We start from the raw sequence: 26136 nt of genomic DNA, 5'->3' as shown, positions 1-26136 counted from the left end.
CAAAATGAACAGAATTAATCAAATCAGATAGGCAGGCACATCTTAAAGCCAGAATAAGAAGTAATTAGTATGTAGACATGCAAATTGGAAAAAAAAGAGAAAAATTTGCAGAAGTCTGTTTGATATGACATGATTTTATATGTAGAATATCCTAAAAATTCCATAACTAAAGCTAATAGAACTACTTAATTCAGTAAGTGGCAGGATACAAAAGCAACATAAAAAAAGGTTGTGTTTCTGTATACTAACACAAGCTTTCCGAAAGAAATTTTTAAAAAATCACATTTACAACTAGCAAATAGTAAAATATTTAGGAATAAACCAAACTTAGGATGTGAAAGACTTATATTTTGAAAACTACAAAACACTGAAGAAATAACTTAAAACACCAAGAAATGAAAAGACATTGTTCTCATTAATTGAAAGACTGAATATTGTTAAAATGTTCATTTGTCCAAAGCAATTTAAAGACTCAATTTTTTTCTATAAAAGTACCAGTGACATTTTTAACAAAAGAACAAAACAACTCAACTTCATCTGGACCACAAAGAGTATGAATAGTCAAATCAATCTTGATAAAGACTGAAGTTGAGGCATAACATTCCTGATTTTAGAATATTCATCAAAGATACAGCAATTAAACAACATGGCACTGACATAAAGACATATGAATAAATACAAATAATGCAATATAAATCCCAGAAATAAGTCAACCAACATATGGATAACTATCATTGATGGAAATGCCAATAATATACAATGGGGTAAAGATGGTCTCTTCCACAAATAATGTTGAATAATTAGAAGACTGAAATTGGACTATTTCTTACACCAAATATTAAAAATCAACTCAAATTAGATTGAAGAATTAAGTATTACACTGGAAAGTATAAAATCCCCAAAAGAACACTGGAGAAAAGTTTCATGACATTAGTCTTGACAGTAATTTAATGGAAATGACATCAAGAGTACAGGCAACAAAATACAAATGAACAGATGGGACCACACCAAAGTAAAAATCTTCTGCACGCCAAAGAAAATAATGGTGTGAAAAGATAACTTTCAGAATGGGAGAACATATTTGTTAAACATAGATCTGGTAAGGGGTTAATTCCAAAATACATAGCACTCAATAGCAAAAAATTAATAATTCATTTAAAAGGGTCTAAGGAAAAAACATTTCTTCAACAAAGAAATGCAAATGGCCAAGTACGTGAAAAATTGTTCCACATTACTAGCCACAGGGGAAATGCTCACCTAAAAACTAAGATGTCATCCCCCCCCACATCAGAATGGCTATTATAAATATATACTTTTATATATATATATACACACACACACACACACACACACACACACACACACACAAATGAAAGTGTTGGTGAGGATGTGGAGAAATTAGAACCCTTGCAATCTGTTGGTAGGAGTGTAAAATGGTACAGTCACAATGGAAAATAGTATAGAGGGTTCTCAAAAATTTAGAAATAAAACCATAATATGATCCAACAATCTCACTGTTGTGTAATTATCTAAAAACATATAATTAGTCTCAAAGAGATTAGCATTTATATGTTCATTGCAGCATTGCCCATGATATCCAAGATATGAAATAAATTAAATGTTTACTAAAAGATTAATGAATAATGAAAATATAAACATAAACTGGAATACTATTCTGAGTTTAAAAATTAAATTCTGCAATGTGGGACAACATAAATGAATCTTGAGAACATTATTTTATGTGAAATAATCCATACTTAGGAAGATGAATTCTGAATTATTCCACTTATGTAAAAATAATCAAATATGTAGAATCAAAGAGGGAAATGATGGTTGCCAGGAATGGGGAGGAAAAACAGGAAGTAAGTATCAATGGGTATAGTTTCAGTTAAGCAAGATAAGTAAGTTCTAGAAATCAGTTGTACAACATTATACCTATGCTCAACAATGCTGTCTTATCATTTCAAAATGTATTAAGAGGCTTGGTATTTGTTAATTATTCTTACTAAACTGAAATAAGTAAGTGCAAAACACTAACATATTTACAGGAGTATTATTTCTATCAGTAAAGGGATGGTGAGTAATAGAATCCTAGGAAAATCAGTGTCACTGATTCTACAGGAGTCAACCTGACCCAGCTGTAGCAATGCTTTGGGTCTGAACATTTGGATAACATTCTGTCTCTATAGGAATCCTAACCTTATTATGAAATTAGATGTTTGTGATAATTACAACACAATTACATTAATTTAGTCTACAACTTTGTTTCCTTGGTCTAATATTGTGTTTATCAAATAGCCTTCTAATTATTCTTTGATTTCTCATGCAGGAATATGCACTCTCATTCTTTTGTTCAACTTTATTTAACACCTACCTTATGCCAAGAATCATCATGGACATTGGGGATACTATGACAGATCCTGCTTTCATAAGGCTCAAAGCCAATTTAGGAAATGAGAGAGAAGAAGTATGAGAGATATCTGTTTAGTGAGATAAATGTGGTGGTAGCCACATTTTATATTTACAGGATATTCTCAGAGCATCTAATCATGGGAGTGGGAATAGAGGTTACAAAATATCAAGGAAGATAAAAGTTTTCATCCATTTTCCAACCCATATAAGAATACCCCTAAGTTTAGATAGGGAGAAAAATAGAAAAATGTGTTGCACTCTGCACATTTCTCAACAAGCCACCCCAACAGCCTTCAGACTTGAAGGTACTCTTAAGTTATAGATATGGTAGTGTGTGCAGGGTCAAAAGTGGCACATAAGGGGCATAAAAGGGCATATGCTATGGTCTGAATGTGTCCCCAAAATTCATGTGTTGAAAGGTGTCTTTTATATGTTCTACTTAGTTATATATGACTGTAGAATGCATTTTGACACATCATGCATATATGGAGTATAACTTCTCATTCTTCTGGTTGTACATGATGTAGGATCACACAGATCCTGTAGTCATAATGTGTACATAGGGTAATAATCTCCAATTCATATCTAGACTTAGGGGCATGCTAATATGGGTTGGAAAGTGAATGGCAACTTTATCTGCCTTTCTGTAGAATTCTAATCATTCCGGAGGGGAACTGCTTAGAAAAGAAGACTAGAGCAAAGGTGGGGCAGCTCATAGAGAGATTTCTATGCAACGCATTAAAAATTCTCTGAATAAGTTTTCTTTTTTCCTCCTTCTCACCTGTCCTTTTCCCCTTATCTGCTGTCTTCTCTTTACTGCACTTTTCCCCAAAGTCTTGCCTGAAATATATTGTGATCTCTTGTTCTTCATAATAAAAATTATTTTTCATTTCTTTATTATTTAAAATCCATTATAATTCCTTTAAATGTATTTAAATATGAAATTGAAAAAAAATATTGAGGGAGACTTCCTAGAGGAGGTGACATTTAAGTAACTAATAATTAAATGAGTGACAGCCAGAGGTTCACCTCAGTGGCTTGCATGCCCAAGGCCCTGGATTTGATGTTCCACATCATAGAAAATAAAAGAAGAATTAAATCACTGACTCAGAGTTAGTCAGATGGAATAAGAGAAGATGTATTACAGCCAGAAGAATACAAAAGAAGTACTTATCAAATTTGACACATCTGAAGATGAAGTGGCAAAAGTTTTCTGCTTTTATTGTTATTTTTTTCAAGCTTGAGATTTAGTTCCTGTCTGATTTATGTATTCAAATAAGGAGGCCAGCTAATTTCACATGATCACAAACAAATTGCCTTTTTAGTTTATAAAGGATTCTCATGGGTGCATGGCTATTGAAGTTTGATGGAAGTTTTATTAATGTAAGAATTTTAAACTTTACTTCCTAAATCTGAAAAAAGTTAGATCTGCATATAATGGTGACATTCGAAATATGTTAATTTTCTTCTATGTAGATCAAGTTCCCTAACAACCAGTCCAATGTCATAGATCCATGATTGCTATTTTGAATAGCAGGGCAAAATGAATATGGAATTGACCTCCCTTGGCTCCCTCGAAGTGTGGGAAGGAATTAGAGTTCACCAGAGTCTGAATGCGGTGATTAGAAGTTAGCTGACAGAACAAGAAATACTGCTCTTTTTGGTACAAAGTGTTTTAAAACTAGACTGAGAATCTACATCAAATTGCAGCAAAACATTAGAAATCTCTATAGCACCTACAACAGGTACAGTGGGACCAAGTGATCAATAACCACCTGGTCTTACCTACCAAATGAGACAACTAACACAGCCAGGTGCAGCAGTGCATGTCTGTCATCCCAGGCTCTGGAGGCTGAGGCAGGAGGATTACAAGTCAAAGTCAGTCTCAGCCACTTAGCAAGGCCCTAAGCAACCTTGTGAGACTCTGTCCCAAAATAAAATATAAAAAAGGGCTTGGGACATGCCTCAGGGATTGGACATCCCTGGATTCAATCTCCTGGTATCAAAAAGAGAGAGTGAGTCAAGAGACAGAGATAGACACAGAGACGCAAAGAACAGATTTACCAGCTCCAGGCTTTTCAGTGAATACCTTTTATCCTGTCATGCCTAAAAATCAGAATGGATAGGGAGGGAAGTCCATAACAAAAAATTTATCTTATTTCCCCAAATGTCCACTACCATCTTGGTAAAGAGGAGGTGAGGGAAGAAATGTACAAAAAGATTGAATATGTATCTGACAGAAATTAAGCTATTACCACACTTTAAAAATATACATAATTGCCCCAAACAACAATTTATTGTTTTGTTATACATAAGTAGTTTCACTATCTGTATAGTTCTTCTTTTGGATTTATCTAGGTTTGTTCATGTCCCAGCAGGCATCTGACAGCTCCACCAGGGCTAACAGTTCCACAGTTCTTCACCCACATACTTTACAATGGTAGTGGCTCTGTTTGTCAGCTTTGAATTATGTCATTATTTCTCTACAGTGAATTAACTGTGAAGGAAAGCAAGTTCTTCCTAGATGGGAACAGAATTTTCTGTGCTGGTAACAGGATTTGACATGAAAAAGTCAAAAGATGAGATATTTTTTATAGAATCCATTTACCCTTTGCCATTAGGAAACACAACTTTTCTTGAATGTTTGTCTCCTTGTCTACCTTAGGTACTTCTGTCAATAACATTCACCACAGTGTCAAAGAATTTGTGTTACATGAAATTAACAGCAGTCTTTAAGTCAAACAGCCAGAAAGGGAGGAGGATTGAGGAAGGTTGCAAGAGGTTGTTCTGTAATGTTTAGCTCAGATCCTGCCCCCTATCCTCTAGACTGCTCACATTTCACATTTATGGTTTCATTTTGCTTTATTTGTTTTTTTTTTTTTTTCAAGACTAAGGGATTCTCCTTTACTTTTCTTTTTTTTTCTTTTTTTTATTGGTTGTTCACAACATTACAAAGCTCTTGACATATCATATTTCATACATTAGATTCAAGTGGGTTATGAACTCCCATTTTTACCCCAAATGCAGATTGCAGAATCACGTCCACAATTTTACACATCCACAATTTTACATAATGCCCTATTAGTAACTGTTGTATTCTGCTACCTTTCCTATCCCCTACTATCCACCCTCCCCTCCCCTCCCCTCCCATCTTCTCTCTCTACCCCATCTACTGTAATTCATTTTTCTCCTTGTTTATTTTCCCATTCCCCTCACAACCTCTTATATGTAATTTTGTATAGCAATGAGGGTCTCCCTTCATTTACATGCAATTTCCTTTTTCTCTCTCTTTCCCTCTCATCTCATGTCTCTGTTTAAAGTTAATCTTTTCTTCCTGCTCTTCCTCCCTACTCTGTTCATAGTTGCTCTCATTATATCAAAGAAGACATTTGGTATTTGTTTTTTTAGAGATTGGCTAGCTTCACTAAGCATAATCTGCTCTAGTGCCATCCATTTCCCTGCAAATTCCATGATTTTGTCATTTTTTTAGTGCTGCGTAATATTCCATGGTGTATAAATGCCACATTTTTTTTTTTATCCATTCATCTATTGAAGGGTATCTGGGTTGGTTCCACAGTCTAGCTATTGTGAATTGTGCTGCTATGAACATCAATGTGGCAGTATCCCTGTAGCATGCTCTTTTATTTTAGTTAGGTTTAAAATGCTGAAGGTGGCAGGCCTGTTTTCTAAGGTATTTCCACTAAGGTTTTGGCAAATGTAAAATCAATTAGACATTGCATTTATAGATGCATTTTTAATAAAAGTTTTCTTGTATAAAATTCACCATTATACTGGTATTTGGAGTGAATCTGTTAGTTTGTAATAGTTCAGTTATTGGTATTGATAAATTTGAGAAGTTAACACTATTGCTAGCCATATTTGGTATTTCAAAATACCTAATTTTCTAAAGCTCTTTACTTACATATCTTACGATTTTTTAAAATTGAAACTCTTTCTCAAAATTATTATAGGCCACCTATTACTCCTGCTAAATAAATAAAAAAAAAAATAAATAAATAAATAAATAAATAAATTAAATAAGTGTATGGAAGACAAATTCAGCCTTGAGAAGAAAAACAACAACAACAGCAGCAGCAGCAACAAATAATTTTTCAAAAGGACAAAAATGTCTTTCTAAACATATATATTAAATATATACATAAAAATATAGTCTCCAAATATTTATATGGACTTCCACTTCCATCACTTTCATAATACCTTCATTTTATTCTCCCTTAACTACATTAAACTTTGAAGTTTGAAAAAAAAAAAAAAGGATTTTTATACTCCATGAAAGTCAGATTATGTCTTTATGGTCACAGGTTACATTCCTAACAAGGAAGAACAACTGAAAAATTCATGAATGGTTTCTAACTTCTCAAAGTTAATTGTTTAAGCAGATGGTTCCGTCTTTATTACAGATTGTTCAGTAATTGGAAGCTATTTGTATTTCATACCAGAGAGGTCAGGTTTGTGTCACAGTAACACCTCTGATTAAGGAATAGACCTTAACTAAAAAAAGAGAATTAACCTGGAAAATAGAAATTTATTCAGTAGCGCAGCTAGTGAAATTCCTTTTTCCCTTAGGGAAGACTTAGCCTTTTAAAAAATGGCTATAATGTCTGCCTGAACATACACACTCCTGGAATCCACCGGCTCCTGCTCTGCATTTACTTGCACCCAAACTTGCACATACATACACAATCACACAATCTCCGGATTTCCCCAGGGCCTCTTGACTATGGAAGCAATTTTCCTCCTTTTCCCTCCTGAAGTTTTGTATTTTCAAACTGCTGTGAAACCATGTACCTAATATAGATTTTCATTTCTTTTTCAATTACCTAAAAGAAATATCTATCTTTACATGCACTTAGGAATGTGTCATCATTCTAATTGGACAGACATTTGTGGACTGACGCTAATACTTATGTTTGTAATGATAAACCAGCAAGTTTATGGTGAAATTAGATTCCCAAGCACTTGAAACCTCAATACTAAGATAACTTTACTTATCTTTAAATGTCATTTGTTTATGTTCAGTTTCCCTCAGCAACTTTAATGGAGGAATCACAAAAATCTTTGAGGTGGTAATAATTTGTCAACAAATTTTATTTTCACTCATATTCAGTGGATTAACATTTAATGTAATTAATAATATGTACTAGAGAATGCACACTTGTGTAAATATACTTAATATTTTTATGTCTTGTCAAGAAAATGATTAATTAATTGTTTTTAGGATTTTAGATTATAATATTTTATTTAAATGTTTACATGTTGTACATTCTGTTCTTACATGATGTTCCAAAGGGATTAGTATAAAAACAAACTCTATTTTGCTTCTAAAATTGAAAGTTGAATACTGACTACAAATAACACCTACATGTAATGGGTAATGCTAACATGCTGTTTAATTTATTGATTTGTTTTTTTAATCAAATAATTTAAAATATGTAATTTTAAAATATACTTTGTTTATAAAGGAAGAAACCAGCATTCTTTATTACCATGATAGTCATAGCTCATCTACTGTACATTACCAACAATTACTGTGTCAATAATGCCATAAATATTTAATTATTATGAAAAAAATAAATAAATGTATATTTATCATTGCACAAGTTAGGAGATATGTATATGCCTTGCCTTTGGAATGCTTTGAGTAATATTAAAGTCAGATGGCAGTGAAGCCAAGGTTATACCCAGTCTGCCTACCACCATAATCTCTACTTTTAAGGAGTAGGATTATAGAAAATTTGACTAAGTATTCACATTATGTATATGAACACTCTACCTTATGATTTCATCTCACTCTAATGGAATGGCAGTTATCGAGAATACAAATAACAATACATATGTAATTAACATTTCCAATGTTCTTTATTCCATTTTGTAAATCCAGTTTTATTTCTTCTAATATTTTCCTTCCTTTAGATGAGTCTATATAATATCATATATATATATATATAAAATTATATATTATATATATATATACTTTTGACTGAAAGTGGATTATTTTTTAAAGTATTTTCAATAGGGAAAAATTCTAAGATTATAACATATTGATATCCATCTACTGTTTTATAGCTAGCATTGCTTCTGGAGAAATAAGCTGTCACTCTAATTTTTGCTTCTCTTTTATTTTTATTTTTCCTCTTTTTGGTCTTAAGATTCTATTTCTATCACTGGTTTTAAACAATTTGAATATAATTTACTTTTGAGTGGTTCTCTTTGTTTTTACTCTTGTAGTTTATTGAGCTATTTAGAACTGTGGACTTACAGTTTATAAAGCTCTTTAGTTAACAACATACCTAATTGTCCAGTTAAAATTATCTCACAATTCATTGCTGCCTAGATTTTAACTGATTTTTCTTTGTGTTTTATTTCAGAAACTGTATATTGCTGCATTTTAAATTTACTATACTTTTTTTCTGAAATGTCTTACACACATACACACACACACCAAACCCACAAACCTACGTATGTATTTCATGTCTCTGGTTAAAATCTGCAGCCTTTCCTATACCTTCTTGGTTTTACAGAACACACTTTTTTTAAAAAAAAAATCTGCTTATTAAAACTCTTTAATTTATTTTCATTATCTTGAGTCTATTTCTATTGAACTATTTTTCATTTTACTTGGGTTGTATTTTGCTGCTTCCTTACATACCTGATAACTTTTTATTGGATGTTAGATGTTGTGAATTTTGCTTTGTTAGGTGTTGAATAATTTTTATTCTTGAGCTGTGTCTTGGATTAAAGTTAAAATATTTGAGCCAGGTGTGATGGCACTTATCTGTAGTTCCAATGGCTTGAGAAGCTGAAGCAGGAGAATCACAAATACGAGGCCAAACTCACCAACTAAATTAGATTCTAAGAAATTTGGAAAGCCCCTGTCTTCTGTATGCAAGCACTTTTCTCCTTTCAGAACTCCCTATAAACAGCATGAGACTCTCATGTCTACATCCTCCACTGGGGGAGAAGTAAGTTAAAAAGAATAAAAAGGTATTCTCTGAGTTTCACAGTTTTTATCTCCATGTCAAATCTTGAGTGTCATTATTTCAGAATATTTGGTCTTTCATTTGTTTTCTTGTGTTCTAGGGTGTCCTATTCATTTTTTTAGATAATGATATTAAAATCAAGGTGTAGTCTCTAGGTGTGCTCATTATTACTGGAATTCCACTGCTTCTGAGTTTCTCAGATGACTGATCAAGGAAATACATGTGTAATTTTGTAAATATATGTGTTTATAAATTATATGATCCATATAAATACATAACATGGATTATGGAGATAGATTTTTAGGTGATAGAATAAGTAAAATGTGAAATAATATTAATGTTTTCAGTTTTAGCTCATTGCAAAATTGATTTAGATTTTTGCTTCTCTATAACTTCTACATCAATAGTAACCAGACTACCACTCTTCAATATTTAGTTATCTAATTGTTAAATTTTACTATACATGAATATTGGATTGAGAGATTAACTAATACCCTGATAGTTCTGATAATAAAAGTAAAATACACCATTTCACTAACTGGATTACAGTACTTATGTACAATTCCTTTTCCATAATTACAACTAATAGACTACAAAATTACTTAGGTAAGTTTCTTCAACACCAGTATGGTTATTTTATACGTTTCCAAAAAGATTTATATTCTTTTGTCAGTCTACCTTCCATCCTGAGATCCCTGAGATACTAAATGATTTATTTTTACATTTGCATACATTATGATTCAGTATTTGTGTTTTCAAGTTCTATAGGTTTTAACAAATACTTAGTGTCACAACACATAAACCATGTAACGTTCAGATTAGTTTCACCACTTTAAAGCATCCCTCATGTTTTACATATTTAATTTTTCCCATCCCCAATCCCCAAGCAACCAATAATAGTTTTCCAAATTTATAGTTTTGCTTTTTCCAGAACACCATAGATAGATGATAGATAGATATGTATAAAAAATGTATATAGATAAATCATAATATATAATATATAGATAGATAGATAGATAGATAGATAGATATCATGTGTAGATTTTAGACTAACTTATATTATTTAGCAATTTGCATTTAAGATGAACCCATGTTTTGGAAAACTTATTACTTCATACTTTTAATTTTTGAATAATATTCTATTGTATGGATGTTTTACACATTGTCTACTTGTACATTCAACTATGGATGAAAATCTTGGCTACTTCCAGTTTAGATACTAAATATTTCTGTGCAGATTTTTAAGTGGACAAAATATTTGAAATTAGTAAGGTGAAGTCTTAGGAAAATGATTGCTGCATCATATGATATATTCATCTTTGTAAGACCCTTTCTGTCTTCAAAAGTGGCTTCTCAATTTGGTATTCCCAACAGCAATGAATGAGAATATATGATACAATTCTTCTTCACCAACTATAAATTGCTTTTGGTTATTACAGAATTTTAAAGAAGTAGAAGAACATACAGTACATATTATTTGGAGACTGATATCTGTAGCTTCTCATGCTTTTGATTTTTAGGAAATTTTTCCACATATTAGTAGCTTTTCTTTGAATTGGTTGGTCACTTCCCAGTGCATGATTAAATGTTATGTTATTTATCCATTATTCTCCTGGTGAATGTTCAACTTCTTTCCAGTTTTGCACTATTCTAGGTAAAGTCATTACAGATATTCTTATGTAATTATTTGTCTAAACATATGCTTTTATTTTTTAATTTATATTTTAAGTATGGAATCACTGATTTATGGTATAGATGTATGTTTAAATATTTAAGAAATTGCCAAACATTCCATTAAGTAGCAACATCTTCTTACATTATGATTTGGGTATAAAGTATCCCTAAGAAGGTTTCTATGTTCATATAGTTAAATTATCAGGTAGTAGTAAAATTTTCAGATTTTCATCCTACTTTGGATGAACCAACTGGAAATTAACTGCAGGCAGATGAGGGTGTGTCTAGAGGAGGTAAGTCACTGGGGCATGCCTTAGAAGGGTTTTTCTTCCCTGTGGTTCTTTTCATTTTCTCTTTATGTTTTCTGGCCACCATGTCCTGTCACAACCCTCCACTGTGATATGCTGAAATTGAGCCAAAATAAACTTTTCCTCCTCTAAGTTGTTCTCTTCAGATATTTTGGTCACAATAACACAAAGCTGACCAATTCACCGTACATTGTTCATGAAATTGTTTCATTCTCTTTATTAAAAATTTGGTTTGGTCAAGATTTTATTTTATTTTCAATTGTAGCCATTGTACTTGTGATAGAGAAACTTTGATTTACAGAGGATGTTGTACATCTTTTAAACTTTTTATTAGTCATTCACATATTTTTATTTATGAAGTGTATATTCCATATCTTTACCCATTTGTTATTTAGCAAATTTTATTATTGATTTACTAAAATTCTACACATATACTGACACAAAGTTTGAATTAGAATTAAATATTGGGTATATTTTCTCACAATCTGTGGCTTGCCTTTCCTTTTTGTGATTTTTTTCATTACTGTATAATATTTATACATAATATTGGAGTACATTTTGACATAATCATTACTGAGCCAAAAACTTCAACATTGATAAAGTTCTATTTAATCAGTGTTATATTTTACATTTAGTATTGTGTTAATCTCTGTGAGGACTCAAATGTATTAACCTATAATTTTTTAGAATTCTAAAAGTTTGATATTTATTGTAATTGATAGGGTTGTGATCAATCTTCAATTAATTGTTGTTTGTGGGGCAAGTTAAGGGTTCATTTTAAAATATGATCATCTAGTGATTCCAGCATCGTGTCTTGAAAAGACTTCCTTTCTACTCATTAAATTAACTCAGAAAATTGGTCAAGATTTCATTGTAGATCTAATTCAGAACTTATTTCTGTCCAAATAATTATTATAGTTTCATATTACATTTTGTAATGTGTATCCTCCAATTTTGATATGAAATTACTCATTCCTGAATTATAAGCACTCTATTAAGAGTATACTGTTGTGTTCTCTCAGTCATAATATTGCTGATTTGTTATCAGTTTTTCTTGATCAGTCTTTGTAGGTGCTATTAATACTTTCAATTTTTTAAAGAACCAGTTCTTCATTTATTTCCCTAATGTTTGTTTTCCATGTAATTGAGCCCAATGTTGTCTCCATTTCTTTAAATTACTTTGCATATTATCTGTTCTTTTTTAAGCCTCATGTCATGAAAGCTTAAATCATTATTTTATTATTTTACTTTTCAAATTAAAGTAGAATGCATTTGAATTTATTTCACATTTTCTTTGACACTTACGGGTTACTTATAAGAGTGTTATTTAGTTTCCAATCGTTTGAAGATTTTCTAGGTATTTTGCCATTATTTATTTCTAATTGATCTTCTTGATTTCTAAATTTGTTGTCAAAGATTACAAAACCTTTTTATTTTATTGATAGTTTTTGCTTAAACCAAGTACATGTTCGAGTTTACCAAACTTTCCATGTAATCATTGAAAAGAATGTGACTTCTTCAACTGCTGCATGTAGTGTGTTCTCACAGTTGTATCAAATGTATTAATAATCTTGTTCAAATTATCTCTACCCATACCCACCTTTCTATTTTTTTTCAATTAACAGGAAAAGGTGTTAAAATAAAGATTTTCACTGTGGTTAACTATGATTGTTTTGACTATCTATGATTTGGAATTTGTCTATATTTTTTCTCCTTAGTTCCAAGAATATTTTGTTGTTATTGATTGCATACACACTTAATATTAACATTTCCTTTTTCTCTAGTAGTACTCCTCTTTTAAATTCTATTCTCTGTGAAAATAATTTAGATTTATCAGCATTTACATATGTATATGAGTGTGTGATTATACTTAATTTTCATCTTTTATTTTCAACCAGCACTCACATATAAAAAAAATATTCTTGGGATTTGATGTACATTGATAACCTCTACTTTAAAATAAAGAATTGGCTATATTGGTATTTTATACCTATCCCTTTAAAATTCCTGAGTCTTAGTAGCCTTACGTAGTTTCAAGTCACTGTTATATGATGAGCTTACAAAATTACTAGGAAATGGAAACATGTATTCCTTTAAATGAAATCTGAAAGCTATCTGCTAGAATAAGAATATAAAAGATGATTTTTTTTCCATAAAGCATTTGTGATGGTATTCAGAAGTATCTTTTTCCATTTAATAGTATGTGTTTGTATTAATGACTGATCTCTTGACACCTTTTCATGTGTACAATATGGCAAACAAAATCTTCTAATAAGAATATCTACTTTTGTCCCTACAGATTTTCTATATTTAAAACAGCAAAAATTTATAAAGCATCTTGCAATATATATGAACTGTAAATACACTAATGCTAATTCTTAATATGCACAAAATTATTTACTTATTTCTGGAGGTTAAAGTTTGGAACTACTTTAAACTAACTACAAAGCAAACTTTGTAATGTACACAAGATGAAAAATGCTTTTATACATTTTGTCTTATCAATACTATAATAACCATAATAATTAAAATAAGAATTTTATCAATATATTATTCTATTTTATTTTTTGTTAAAATGCCATTGTTGGGATAGTGGTTTCATTAGTCTTACTAACACAGCAATTTGAATATGTTTACGCTCCTGTAATTTTTCTTTTCTTAGTAACTCATATGTTAATAATGCCTCTTTAGAGTCTGTTCTCTGAATGTAAAGAAAAACTTAATCATATTTCAATTTTTTTAAAAGTATAATTTTTGTTTTTGTTATGAAAATGCATATAGTTTAGTTTAATTCCTACCTGGCTTTGTCTTACTTGAAGATTAGCAAGATTAACATAAAATCTCTGATGGCTCTATTATATGTTATTTTGTAATGTTCAAAGAAATATTAATAGGAACTAAAAAATTGCCATTCCCATGAAATACAGTTCTCAATTGTATATAATTATTATTTGCATTTTACTTTCTGCCAACCTGAGAAAAAACATCACACTTGAAAATCGCTTTTACCAGTACATACAAAATTTCGTTTTATATTTTTCCTGTTAGTTTTATTTACAATTATGATATTGTGCTACATTGTAATATTTTTATGATTATATTTATCAGCTGTTTATATATTTTTATATCTCTTGAGTAATTATCCATTTTTGTAATAATAAAATAAAATACAACATAAAACTTTCAATTATGCATTTAAAAGAGTTTGAAATTGCATTAAGTAAAACAAATCAAAATAAACTGTAAACTGTTTTCTGAAGACAGCCCAATAGCAAATATACAGAATTTTAAAATCTTTGTTTTTAAATACATTAAAGTACTAGAAAATAACAAGAGTTCTAATTCAGTAGATACTCATACAGGGTTCCCCTTAGAATAATGGCCCTTAAAGTTTTTTTTAATAAGCACCTGAGAACATCCTGATGTTCAAAGTAATCCCATGAACATTTTATAGTAGCTTTTGTAGAAGATATAGTGTATTTTAAAAATTTTTTGATCTAACTATAATTTTTCCATCCACCTTAGTTCTATCATGGACTTAAATAGTCAACACGTTCTAAAGAGTTATTTTGAAGGGGTTAATTTATTAGTCTTTTCCCCCTAATATTCTCCTGATATAATATACTTTTATTTTTTTTCTTTAAAATTAAGAAGAAAAAGTTTGTAAGATGAAGACATCATCAAACCTTGAACCCCCTCCTAAAACATCTGAGGATATTGTGATTATAATTGATTTTACGGTAACATATTTTATAAATAATTTTTTATATTACAGATGAGAAAACTAAGGTTAAGTGGCTTACAATGTATTGACATTCATGAATTATTGTGAAGCCTATTTTCATACTACATTACATTGCCTCTAAAAGCATAGCAAATAATTGATTTTGTGTACATAAAAATGCATTGCACAATGAAGTATAGTTTTAGACTACCTGTATTCGAATAGTCTGAAGTACTGTTTTTTTTTTTTTTAATAAGACACTTCAATTGATTTAAATAGCATTTCTTGCTGAGTCCAAGTATTAAAACTATTCTCAATCATAGTCATATCTAACCACTAACATACTGGCACTCAAGCTAAAGCCAATCTTCTAATTTTTCTTTAACCAAAATCTGAGGATTATTTTCCTGCTTACCAAACAATATGTTTGTCTTTATACAGAAATAATTTCAACTATTATATTCTTCATAAACATATGACTCAAAATATTCTGTAATCATGCAAGCTGTCAGCTCTACATAAGCTCATTCACATATAGATAATGATTTACCATACATTTACATATCAGTGAATCACGGTTCAAACTTAGTTCTGATCCACTGATAATCATGTTTATATTCATTTTATCTTCATTTTTCCTCAATTCAGAGATATTTAATTTTAAAAATTGATTTCAATATACTTATAGGAATACAGTATTATTATTAATGTTTTTACCTAAGCACAAAAACCTCATTTTTATTTATGTGTAATTTTTTACAGATTATATTACTTTTGAAATTAATACCATTGATTAACAATTCCTGACAAATGAATGTTAATTTTGCCTTAATACAGATGCATATTTCTTTATAGAGAATTTTGAAAATTTGGTAGAACTCAAAGCATCAGTTCCCTTATTGCATCTGATCTATTGTGTACAAATAGAAGTGGAAAGATAAAAGTATGTTGAGAGGTTCCCACAAATTAGAATTTGTTTACTTCTTATGCTTGTTTTATATTAGTTATTAAATCACTTAAGATTATTCAACAGATCATGAACTAAAAATAATGACTCTAATCTGATTTGGTTCACCAATAAATTTGAAATATAATAAATCATGCACAGGTAAACATAGCAAAAGCGTTGGAAGGGTTGACTTTAAACTTGTCAATTAAGACACCTTGTGGTAGGAAAATGAACAAAAATAGGACTCTTCAAATATGTGAAAAATAATTGTTTTCTTTTTAAGGAGACAGAAATTGTGAGAGAAGACTAGTCAATCAGTATAAAAAAAATTTCAATGTAAATTTTACATTTACATTGTGTGTAGATGTAGAGTTGTGTTGCCCCTATCACTCGCTCAGGAAATAACATGTTGTTCCAATAGTAGAGGAGTTGTTTCTATTTGGGGCAGGCATACACTGTTGAGAAATCTGCTGCATTTTTAGGAAAAAAAATAACTTGATGCTTTATGTTGCTAAAAGCCGTAAGCTCACTAACTATCATTTCTGGAAATATTAAACCTACATATATTTACATGTAGGTTTTATCAAAAGATAGAGAATATCAGACAAACTATCATACAATGATTGTACATTTCAGTTACTTTAATATACTATGGTTTTTTTAAATAATGAAAATTGGTACAATCTGAACCAATCTACAAATGGCATGGTTACCATCTGAGAGCTGGAAACAAAGTCTCAAAAGGCAGTTTAACAGCAGAAGTTATCTGAAATGGAGACTGGGAGAGGAATGAGATGTATGGCTGGTGTGCTAGGTCTAATGAAAGAAGGCAGGCTGGCAATCAAATCTATTCAGACTGTATGAAAATTTGGAACCTAAAAAAGTGAATATGACATTATATACTAGTCAGTCAAGATTTGATAAAAAAAAATAATAAGTTGGGAGAAAATAAATCTTTCTTTAGAATTTCACTGCATAATATAGCAACCACTAGCTACCTGTCACAATTTATTCTTTAGATTTGAGACAGTTAAAATTTTATAAAATTACATTTTATGTTCATCAGTTAGACCAGCAATATTTCATGTGGCTTAATGGGCACATGTGGCTGGTGACTTCCTTACTGTACAATGCAGGTTGAGAGCATTTCTACCATCATAGAGAGGTCTTCTGGTCAATCTGGCCCTAAATTGATGGCCTCAGACATTTGTAAATAGTAAAGCAGCTTGCATTTGCATGAGTGCATTGCCTTGGTTTAAAGGTACAACTTCCAAAATGGGAATGCTATTCAAGCCAATAATTCTTAATCCAGATGAAATACAACTTCTGAACTTTCAAACTTGTGACTCAGTCTTAGACTTTGATGACAACATGCAGGATTTTAGGAAACAGAGAGCCATTGTTCCTCACTGTTATGTCTAAAACTTCAAAGCACATAAGAGCACATTTCTGACAGCTGTTCATGGATTCATTCATTCAATCACCAATTCAAAAAACATTGAGTGTTATAAACATTTATTGGGCACTATGATAAGAGGTAGTAATACAAAGACAATTGAGATAAAGATTTTCTATAAGAACCTCATTGTCCAAAAGTAGAGCTTTCATGCCAGAAAATCATCCCAATATATTTTGTCATTTGTAACATAATGGAAATAGTTCTGGCAGGTTTTTAAATGGGTGATTTGATCATCACTTTTGAAGAGAAAATGAGATCAGAGACAAGAAAATAAGTTAGTATACCATTTTTAAAATGAAGCTGTAGAAGTAGTAGAAAGAAAACATATTCAAAAGAATTTGGGAGGAAAATGAGTAAATTTAATGAGAACTGAGTGTAGGGGTAAGAAAGAATAAAATGTAAAATACAATTCTCACAAATCTGCTGCATTCCCATCTTCTCTCATTCTATTTTAAGACATAACTCACCACACTGCTGCCTAAGCCATCTGATTTCTCTCTCATCTTCACTCCTCAAGTAATTCTTTTATTGACTCTAACTCTGTAAATCAGGGAAGTAAACTCTCAAAGTTGCTCAATTTTTTTCATTTCCATTTCCATTGATTTCATGTTTTGCTTTTATTTGATTTTCCTTGCAGAGATTAAATTGAAGTAACCTATTATTTTTCTATTTTTTTATACTCCATTCCATGTATCTCACACTGATGCTGATATGGTATTTTCTTAATGCATGAATATCATGGGATCACTCCCACTTAGTATTTCAATGACTAACAGGTAAACTAAAACTCCTCACAATGGTGTTCCTTCAGGACTTCTCTTTCCTCTCTTCATATAAACTCACAGTCTCAACTATAATCTTTGAACCACACATAAATGTTCACAGTTTTCTGAATAAGGGGTGTTTTTTCCCCCTTTTCTCTTTAGACTCACCCCTCTAGTGACAACATTCCCCATCCCAGCAAGGACACATGCCTGGTTTCTAGTTGTTTTTCTGGGACAGCTATGTACCACCTTCTCCAGAGACTTTTCCCACTCCTGTTTTTGGATACTCGCTCTGGGTCAGACATATTCTCTTTGTGCTCATATACTCTTATATATGCCTAAAAGAGCACTTTTTATAAATAATTGTTAACTGTTTATGGTAATGTATTCAATTTGGGTTCTTCAGCATATTAGGATGTTTAGTGGTGAGTTTAACCAGAAAGTGGAATACAGGAAGAGGCGATCTGGAAAAATCTATAAGTGCCCTGTTATATAGAAGTACCTGGCAATCACAGAAATAATCTGAGATCCATATATAAATGTGGAAGTCACCATAATCTATGTAACAATGATGTTATATAAAATGCCCATAGATCGAGGCTGGGGCTGGGGCTCAGAGGTAAGTGCACTTGCCTGGCATGTGTGAGGCATTGGCTTCGATTCTTAGCACCCCATATAAATAAAATAAAGGTCTATCAACAATTAAAAAAAAAAACAAAAACAAAAAAGAGCTGGGGATGTAGCTCAGTGGAAATGTCCCTGGTTTAATCCCTAGCACTACAAAAAAAAAAAAAAAAAAAAAAAAAAGAAAGAAAACAAAATAAAATGCCCATAGAGAGAAAAACAAAAAGATGTGCAAAGTCTTTATTCCTCATTCTCCTTCTATCCAAAGTTTAAAATTTAAAAATAACAAATAATGGATCACTATTCTATGCTTTTTTTCCACCATCCAGGTAATTATTTTACTAGATTAGTCATATTAATTAAACTTTCACAATGTATTTTCTTAAAACTATTTATTATGATTTTGTGAGTTTTCAATTGGACTCCCCTAACACTTGTCACCAGGACACCTGTGTAGCCTTCTCTACCACCCTCCACTCCTTTTTGCCTACTAAAACATAGATAGTAATAACTTTTCTCTGCAAGTAGACATAAGAAATGTTTTGTTTCACCCAGGAAAATCAGAAAAATAAGTCTTTAGTTATATGTGTTCATTCCTTTTAAACAATTTAAGGTGACAAGCTCATGAAATGACTTTATTAATATTTTTGGTACTTTCTCTAGAAATATTGACGAAAGTCTCTTTGCAAAAACAAAAAGTTGATCAGATAACTTTCCTAATAAAACTTTTAGAACTCTTACTATACCACATTTGGGAAAAACATTTAGGGTTCTTTATATGAATGTCAAGGTCAGGCCTAATCCAGTCTGTTTTTAAATACTCATCTTCATCTTAGCTCATCCATTGCCTTGATTGCTATGCTTTTGCTACAAAAACCTACCTTTCCTGCTTTTGTGTTCCCACATATGCTATTTCCTATATGGGACTTACCTAGCAATTTCCTCCTCATTTCTTCTACTCCAATTTTAATTTTCAAAGTTTAAGTTAAACCTAAAATTTCATTTACTCATAACATTAAAAAGTCAAGAACTACTTGTTCTTCCTAGTTTGGAAAAAAAATTCATCAGGTTCACTTTTGTTTTATTTAAAATTCTATTGAGAGTATAAGGAGTGAATTAAAAAGGAAAGTGTTGGCAACAACAACTAGATAGAAGATACTTATCTTAGAACAAGCAATAGATAAAAAGTGCCTTGCCTCCATAGAGGCATGAATAGAACCCAAATTATCTGAGGACCTTTACTGGTTTCCTTGTATGGGTGCTTCACAAAGTCTTTCCCTGGTAAGAGACTATCTTTTCTATCTATATATCTATATATCTATATATCTATATCTATATCTATATATCTATATATATATATATATATATAATCCGTACTATTTCCATTTATGTTGCATATATGATCATATAATATAGAGAGTTAATATATATATTTGAGGGTCAACACAGCCAGAAACTTCGATGAGCCAAATAAACTTTTGTTGAATGCATAAATATATATGAAAGAACATTCTATGGATATCTACAATGAACTGTGGGAACCAAGAGAAGCGATTGAACAAGTCTTCCTGGAAGCAGGATCAAGAAATAGGTGACTTTTTATATGAACCTCAATGGGTGAATATAAAATTCCAGAGAACAGCGTAAGATGAATGTCGAAAATATACACAGATGTGGTGAATAATAACCTGGACATGGATATCTAAGTGAGTCTTGAGAAGAAAGGGGAAAAAATAGCTGGAAATAATGCTGTAACAAGAAACATCAAAAGACTGAGTCAAAAACAAGAAATGCCAGATGGGCTGGAAAGTTTTCTTTAAAGTCAGGAAAAGATAAGGCTGTCTAGTACCATGTACTGTATTCAGTATTGTAACAGAGTCCAGAGCTCATTAAGATACAGAAAAAAGTGAAATATTGAAAGAGGAAAATAGTTATTCATTATTTGTACATTGTGTGACTATTTATTAAGTAAATAAAAATAATATGTAGACAAAGATGTAGAAATAAAATGTTTTTCAAGGTGGTTGAACATATAAGGAACATAAAATCAATTGCATTCCTGCATTCAAGCAACATAAAATAAAGAAGCATTGGAAAAGTACACCGTCTGTAATAGCCACCAAATCTATAAAACCTAGGAGTAAATTAAATATTTATGAGAATTTTATGCAAAAATTATAAAGGATATTAAAGATGAGAAATCCAGTGCTTATGATTAAGGAAATACTGAACAAACATAAATTCTATCCAAATAGATACAAAAGTTTGATTTTTCTCCAATTTAAACTCCAATAATTAGTGTGTGCATGTGTGTGGGGCAATATTTCTGAAGACAAAAAATAAGAAAGAATGCTTGTCTTTGGCAGAATAAAATGGCTTATTATAATGCTACAGTAATTAAGATAATGAAGTACTAGTATAGCAAAAGATGAATTAGCAAAGGGAATTAAATATCAAGGCCATGAATATATGAAATATTGATATGTTCCAGATGGAACATCAAAGATTATTGAGGTAAGAAGATATTTTTCAACAAATTTATCAAGGAAAGTGATTACATACTTGGATTAAAATGAATGTAAATATTTTATTTGAATTAAAACTGAAATGATTAAGTAAAATTTTTAAATTTTTAGAAAAGCATACAGATTAATATCATCCTGTTATTATTAGGAAGTGTTCTTCAACAGAGCATCAAATGTCTTTAAATGCATCTCATATTGCTTACCTCATGCTATTGTAGTCCATAAACACTGTCTTTCAGTTCCTTGAATACATGCCATGCTTCCTCATATTGTGTGACTTTTACAAGAACTTTGTCAGGGAGTTGGGAAACTCTTTTGCTGAGTACTTGCTTCTCATGATTCATATCTCAGTACAAACAACACTTTTTCATGAAAGCATATCACATTCCCTTAGACTAAGTAAGCTTCCTTTATTACAAACTCTAAGATTTTGTATGGGTTAAACCTAAAATTGCATTTACTTTCCATTGACTGTGTGAAATAAATTCAAGTGCACTTTCCTGTAAGCATTTGGATTAGTGCTAAATACATTTTAACTTAATTCTGCTTCACCCTTTTTCAGTAAGACTGTTTTCAGTGCTCAAAGACAATTGTTAGGACACATTTTATTTCTACTCTGCAAGAAAAAAAGCTTTTAAAAAAGGAGCACTGGTATGTATTTCCTTAGACCTATGCTAGAACAAAGGGGAAAATTCAACACAAATGGAAATAGTACAGATGCTATAAAAACTAAGGTAAAATTAGTTTCATATTTTATATATAATGGGAAGTTTTCAAAATGAGTAACAGGGCAGCAGTATTTTTCTAATTGTATAGTTAATGTCTTTATACTTAAAAGAAGTCTACCCTGTGCCAAGGTTTGAAGGTAACAAAAATATGCATATATTACAACATACTGCAATATATCCAACAATATATTACATTATACCAATAAATAATTTTCTATATAGCCTATATATATAATATTTGATATTTTCAACTATTACATTGTCCTGTTCAAAATATAGTGAGGGAAGTATCACTACTCGACAGAATCTAATTAAATGGGGCACTTCTAGTGACAGCACTCTTCAGTTTGCATTTATGTACTTAGTAACATACTTGATACAAGTCGGTTTCCAAAACTAGATTCTTAACTATGACAGTGAGCACCATGTCCCTTTTTTTTTAATCACCATTTCATTACCAGAATCTACCACAGTGAGCACATACATATTTTATGAATGATACCAGGGTGCGCAACAACTCTCATCATAATATTCAGGTTTTTAGAGAATGAAAAAGAATGTCTTTGGGCTGGGGATGTGGCTCAAGCGGTAGCGCGCTCACCTGGCGTGCGTGCGGCCCGGGTTCGATCCTCAGCACCACATACCAACAAAGATGTTGTGTCCACTGATAACTAAAAAATAAATATTAAAGTTCTCTCTCTCTCTCTCTCTCTCTCTCTCTCTCTCTCTCTCTCTCTCTCTCTCTCTCCCCCTCTCTCACCTTCTCTCACTCTCTCTAAAAAAAAAAAAAAAAGAAAAAGAAAAAGAATGTCTTTGGAATCAAAGCAATATTAACATAATACTGCTTTCTAAATGAATTAAAGATATTCTGCAGAGCAAAGAACGTGCCAACTGCTTCCTCTTTTGTCAAGTGTTAAGACAAATACAAGAAAAACTTCAAGTTTCTGTTATGGAAAAAGGTACAAAAATTGGAAAACATATTAAGATGGAAAAGAATCTGAAAACAGAAGGGTAGTCATAGAAGATACAATGAATGAGCAAAGTTGAGGGGCCAACAGAATAAGGTATGTGTTCGCAAGCTGGAGTAAGAGAGCAGAAATACCAGTGAAGACAGAGATTGCAATTGGTCTCCCCATACCTGTTTTCATACTTAACTTAGTAACAGAGCCTCTGACTTTTAGCTGGCCTACGACTGCCTAAGTGAATATCTACATTTCCCAGTTTACCTTATAGCTAAGTGGGCATATGAATAATTTGTCACCAGTGGAATGCACAATTTGTGAGAGAAAAAGAGTCTTGCTCTTTTTCTTCTTTTTATAGTCTTTCCTTCTTATATAGATGTGGATACACAATCTGAAGCTATGGCAGCACTCTTAAATCCTAAAGTGACTTTAAATTAGAAGCTGAGATACAAAGTTAATGGTTAAAAAACACATTTAAATATTATAGACAGAAAATAAGTTCAGTGTATTTTTTATTTAGCCTTGAGAATTTTGATCAACCTAAGGGGAATTTAAAATTTTTAGTGCATTAATTTGATTAGATTTTAAATTCCACAAGTTAACCTTAAGGTTAACTATATTGAAATTGATAATGTTACTAGTTTCTGAAAGTATAATATTACTGAAATTTCTAGTTGCAGTGTAGGAAAACAGTGATTATCCTTTGTAAAGAGGCAGAGACACATTTGTTTAAAATCTCTTTTAAATTAGGCTCATATTAAATGTGAAGGCAAGATATAGTGTAAAGCAATACATTAAAGAGGATTCTTAAAATCTTATAGTGCAGGGGAATTCACTAAGAGAGTAATGATTAGTAATATAATAAAAACATAAAATAAGGAGGACCTATTGAACATAGTTTGGAAATAACCAATATCTGCATTTGTTTACCCACTTTCACTTCTTGAAGCTTGCTCTCTACCAAATCAAAGCAAACTTCTAGGGATTATTTTTATTAATTTTTAAAAATTATTATCATTTTTAATTGGCACATAAAATCTACACTTTTTAAATAAAATTTTGTACATATTTTTAAAAGTGATAAGCTGGGAGTCTCTAGGCTGGAAAATGCCAGATTCAGTTGAAAAGACTGTTTTAAACTTAAAATAAAGCAAGTGATCAATTAGTCATTCTGAAAGCAGAATACAGAGATCCCAACCTCTGTTACCTGACAGCTACTGGAATACTGGCAATCAGGGTCTTGAGCTATAGAAAAGAAATAAAATATTCTCAGGAGAATCTAACAGTCTTAGGAGGAAATCTGCAAAGACAGGGACATATTGATAGATTACAGCATAACAGGTCACCTAGATTAAGCTAGGACAATTTTAAATTAGGTAAGTATTCTCTTCCCAACTGGTCATACACAGAGAGCCTCTAAATCTGATTTTAGTTGTTCTGAACTGGTTACTAAGATTTAACAAGCAAACATCTGAACAAAATCTCTAATATGGAAGATAGAAATCCAAATGAACAAACAGAAAAAAAGCAACAAGGAAGAAAAAGTCTTTTCAGGAAGAAGCGAATGTCTAAGAAATGAGACAAGATACCATAGTCATTATTCAACACCTCATAGAAATTAAAACATCTTGGCAGAAATGAAAAGCTCAGTATAACATCCAGAAGACAGAGGGAACTCAAATGAGAAGAGAGCAATGATGAATTTAGACTCAAAAGTTCATGGATTCCAATGTCAAAAAAGAGGAAAGAAAGAAAGAAGGGAAGAAAGAAAAAAAAACTGAGAAAAGAAGGAAGGTAGGTATAGTCAAAGTAGTAGGTCAAATGTTTTCCTGCAGCTGAGGGACAACAGGTGATAACCTGAAAAACTCACAAAGAACCTTGGACAATAAAGGATGGTAGAGACATGCCTGTGACTGAAATAATTCAGGATGCTAAAGAGAGAGAATATCAAACAATTTAAGAGAGAGTTTGTAAAAACCAAAGGATCATATATAAAGACCCAGGGAACTAAATGATTTCAGGTTTCCACAGAATGGAGAACTAAAAAATAAGAAAAAGAAAATTAAAATGGAGGGTAAAATAGTAGAATTTCTTTAGATTTATCTGGGAAAACAATTTCAGCTTAGAATTCTATAGGTAGGAAAACAACTATTTATGAAGATTTTTTTTAAAGCAGCATGAAACATGAAGTATCTACAAAAAAAAATTTAACTTCTCAAGCACTCTTCTCTAGAAGTAACCAAAAGTACATAATGAATCAAAGTTAGAGAGGATACATGTTAGCGAAAACAAGATTCTTCACAGCCCAGGAGAAAATTGAACCCCCAGAAAGCAAAAGAAGAGAGGGATCTTGAGATAATAATTCCTCTGCAGGTACAGAGAATGACCCTTTAGCTCATATTGGAACACAGTGACTCAAATTCTAGACACAGAGATGTCATTAACCAAAATCCTCAATGTCAGTGTCATTCTATCTTAAACCAGAAGACAAATTCTCAAGGTAAGCTTGGCCCATTGTTCTTCATACTTCACTTGAGTATTTTGCACACTAATGAAATTCTTGGACTTCTCACACTCTGTTCTTTAAAACAGATAGATATTCTTTTGTCTCTTGTGAAAATTTACACTGATTAAATTTACATCTGAGAGTTGGACAAGAGCCTCCATAAGCCTAGACTCAGAATATATACAACAGCCCACTCCCTCCAAAGTACAATTTTTGTTCCACACTCCAGTCAGGTGCCTTGATCTGCTGCACATATACATTGTATATACTCTTCTGAATATATAGTTTATTTCATAACCAACAGATATTAAAAAGTATCTTGGGGTTAAAATACTTTGAAATCATTAGTACTCAGCACATGCACTCATTCAACAATAGCAATGTGTAATTTGTATTTAAAATAAATATGTATAGATGCAAATATACATAACTGAATTTTCCAATGTTTAAAACACTGCAATCAATAAAATATCCATATCCATTTTATGCATCTATTAAAT

Source organism: Spermophilus citellus (assembly GCF_964194105.1).
Source record: "Spermophilus citellus genome assembly, chromosome: 5".
Taxonomy (NCBI): domain Eukaryota; kingdom Metazoa; phylum Chordata; class Mammalia; order Rodentia; family Sciuridae; genus Spermophilus; species Spermophilus citellus.
This window is presented reverse-complemented; position numbering follows the sequence as displayed.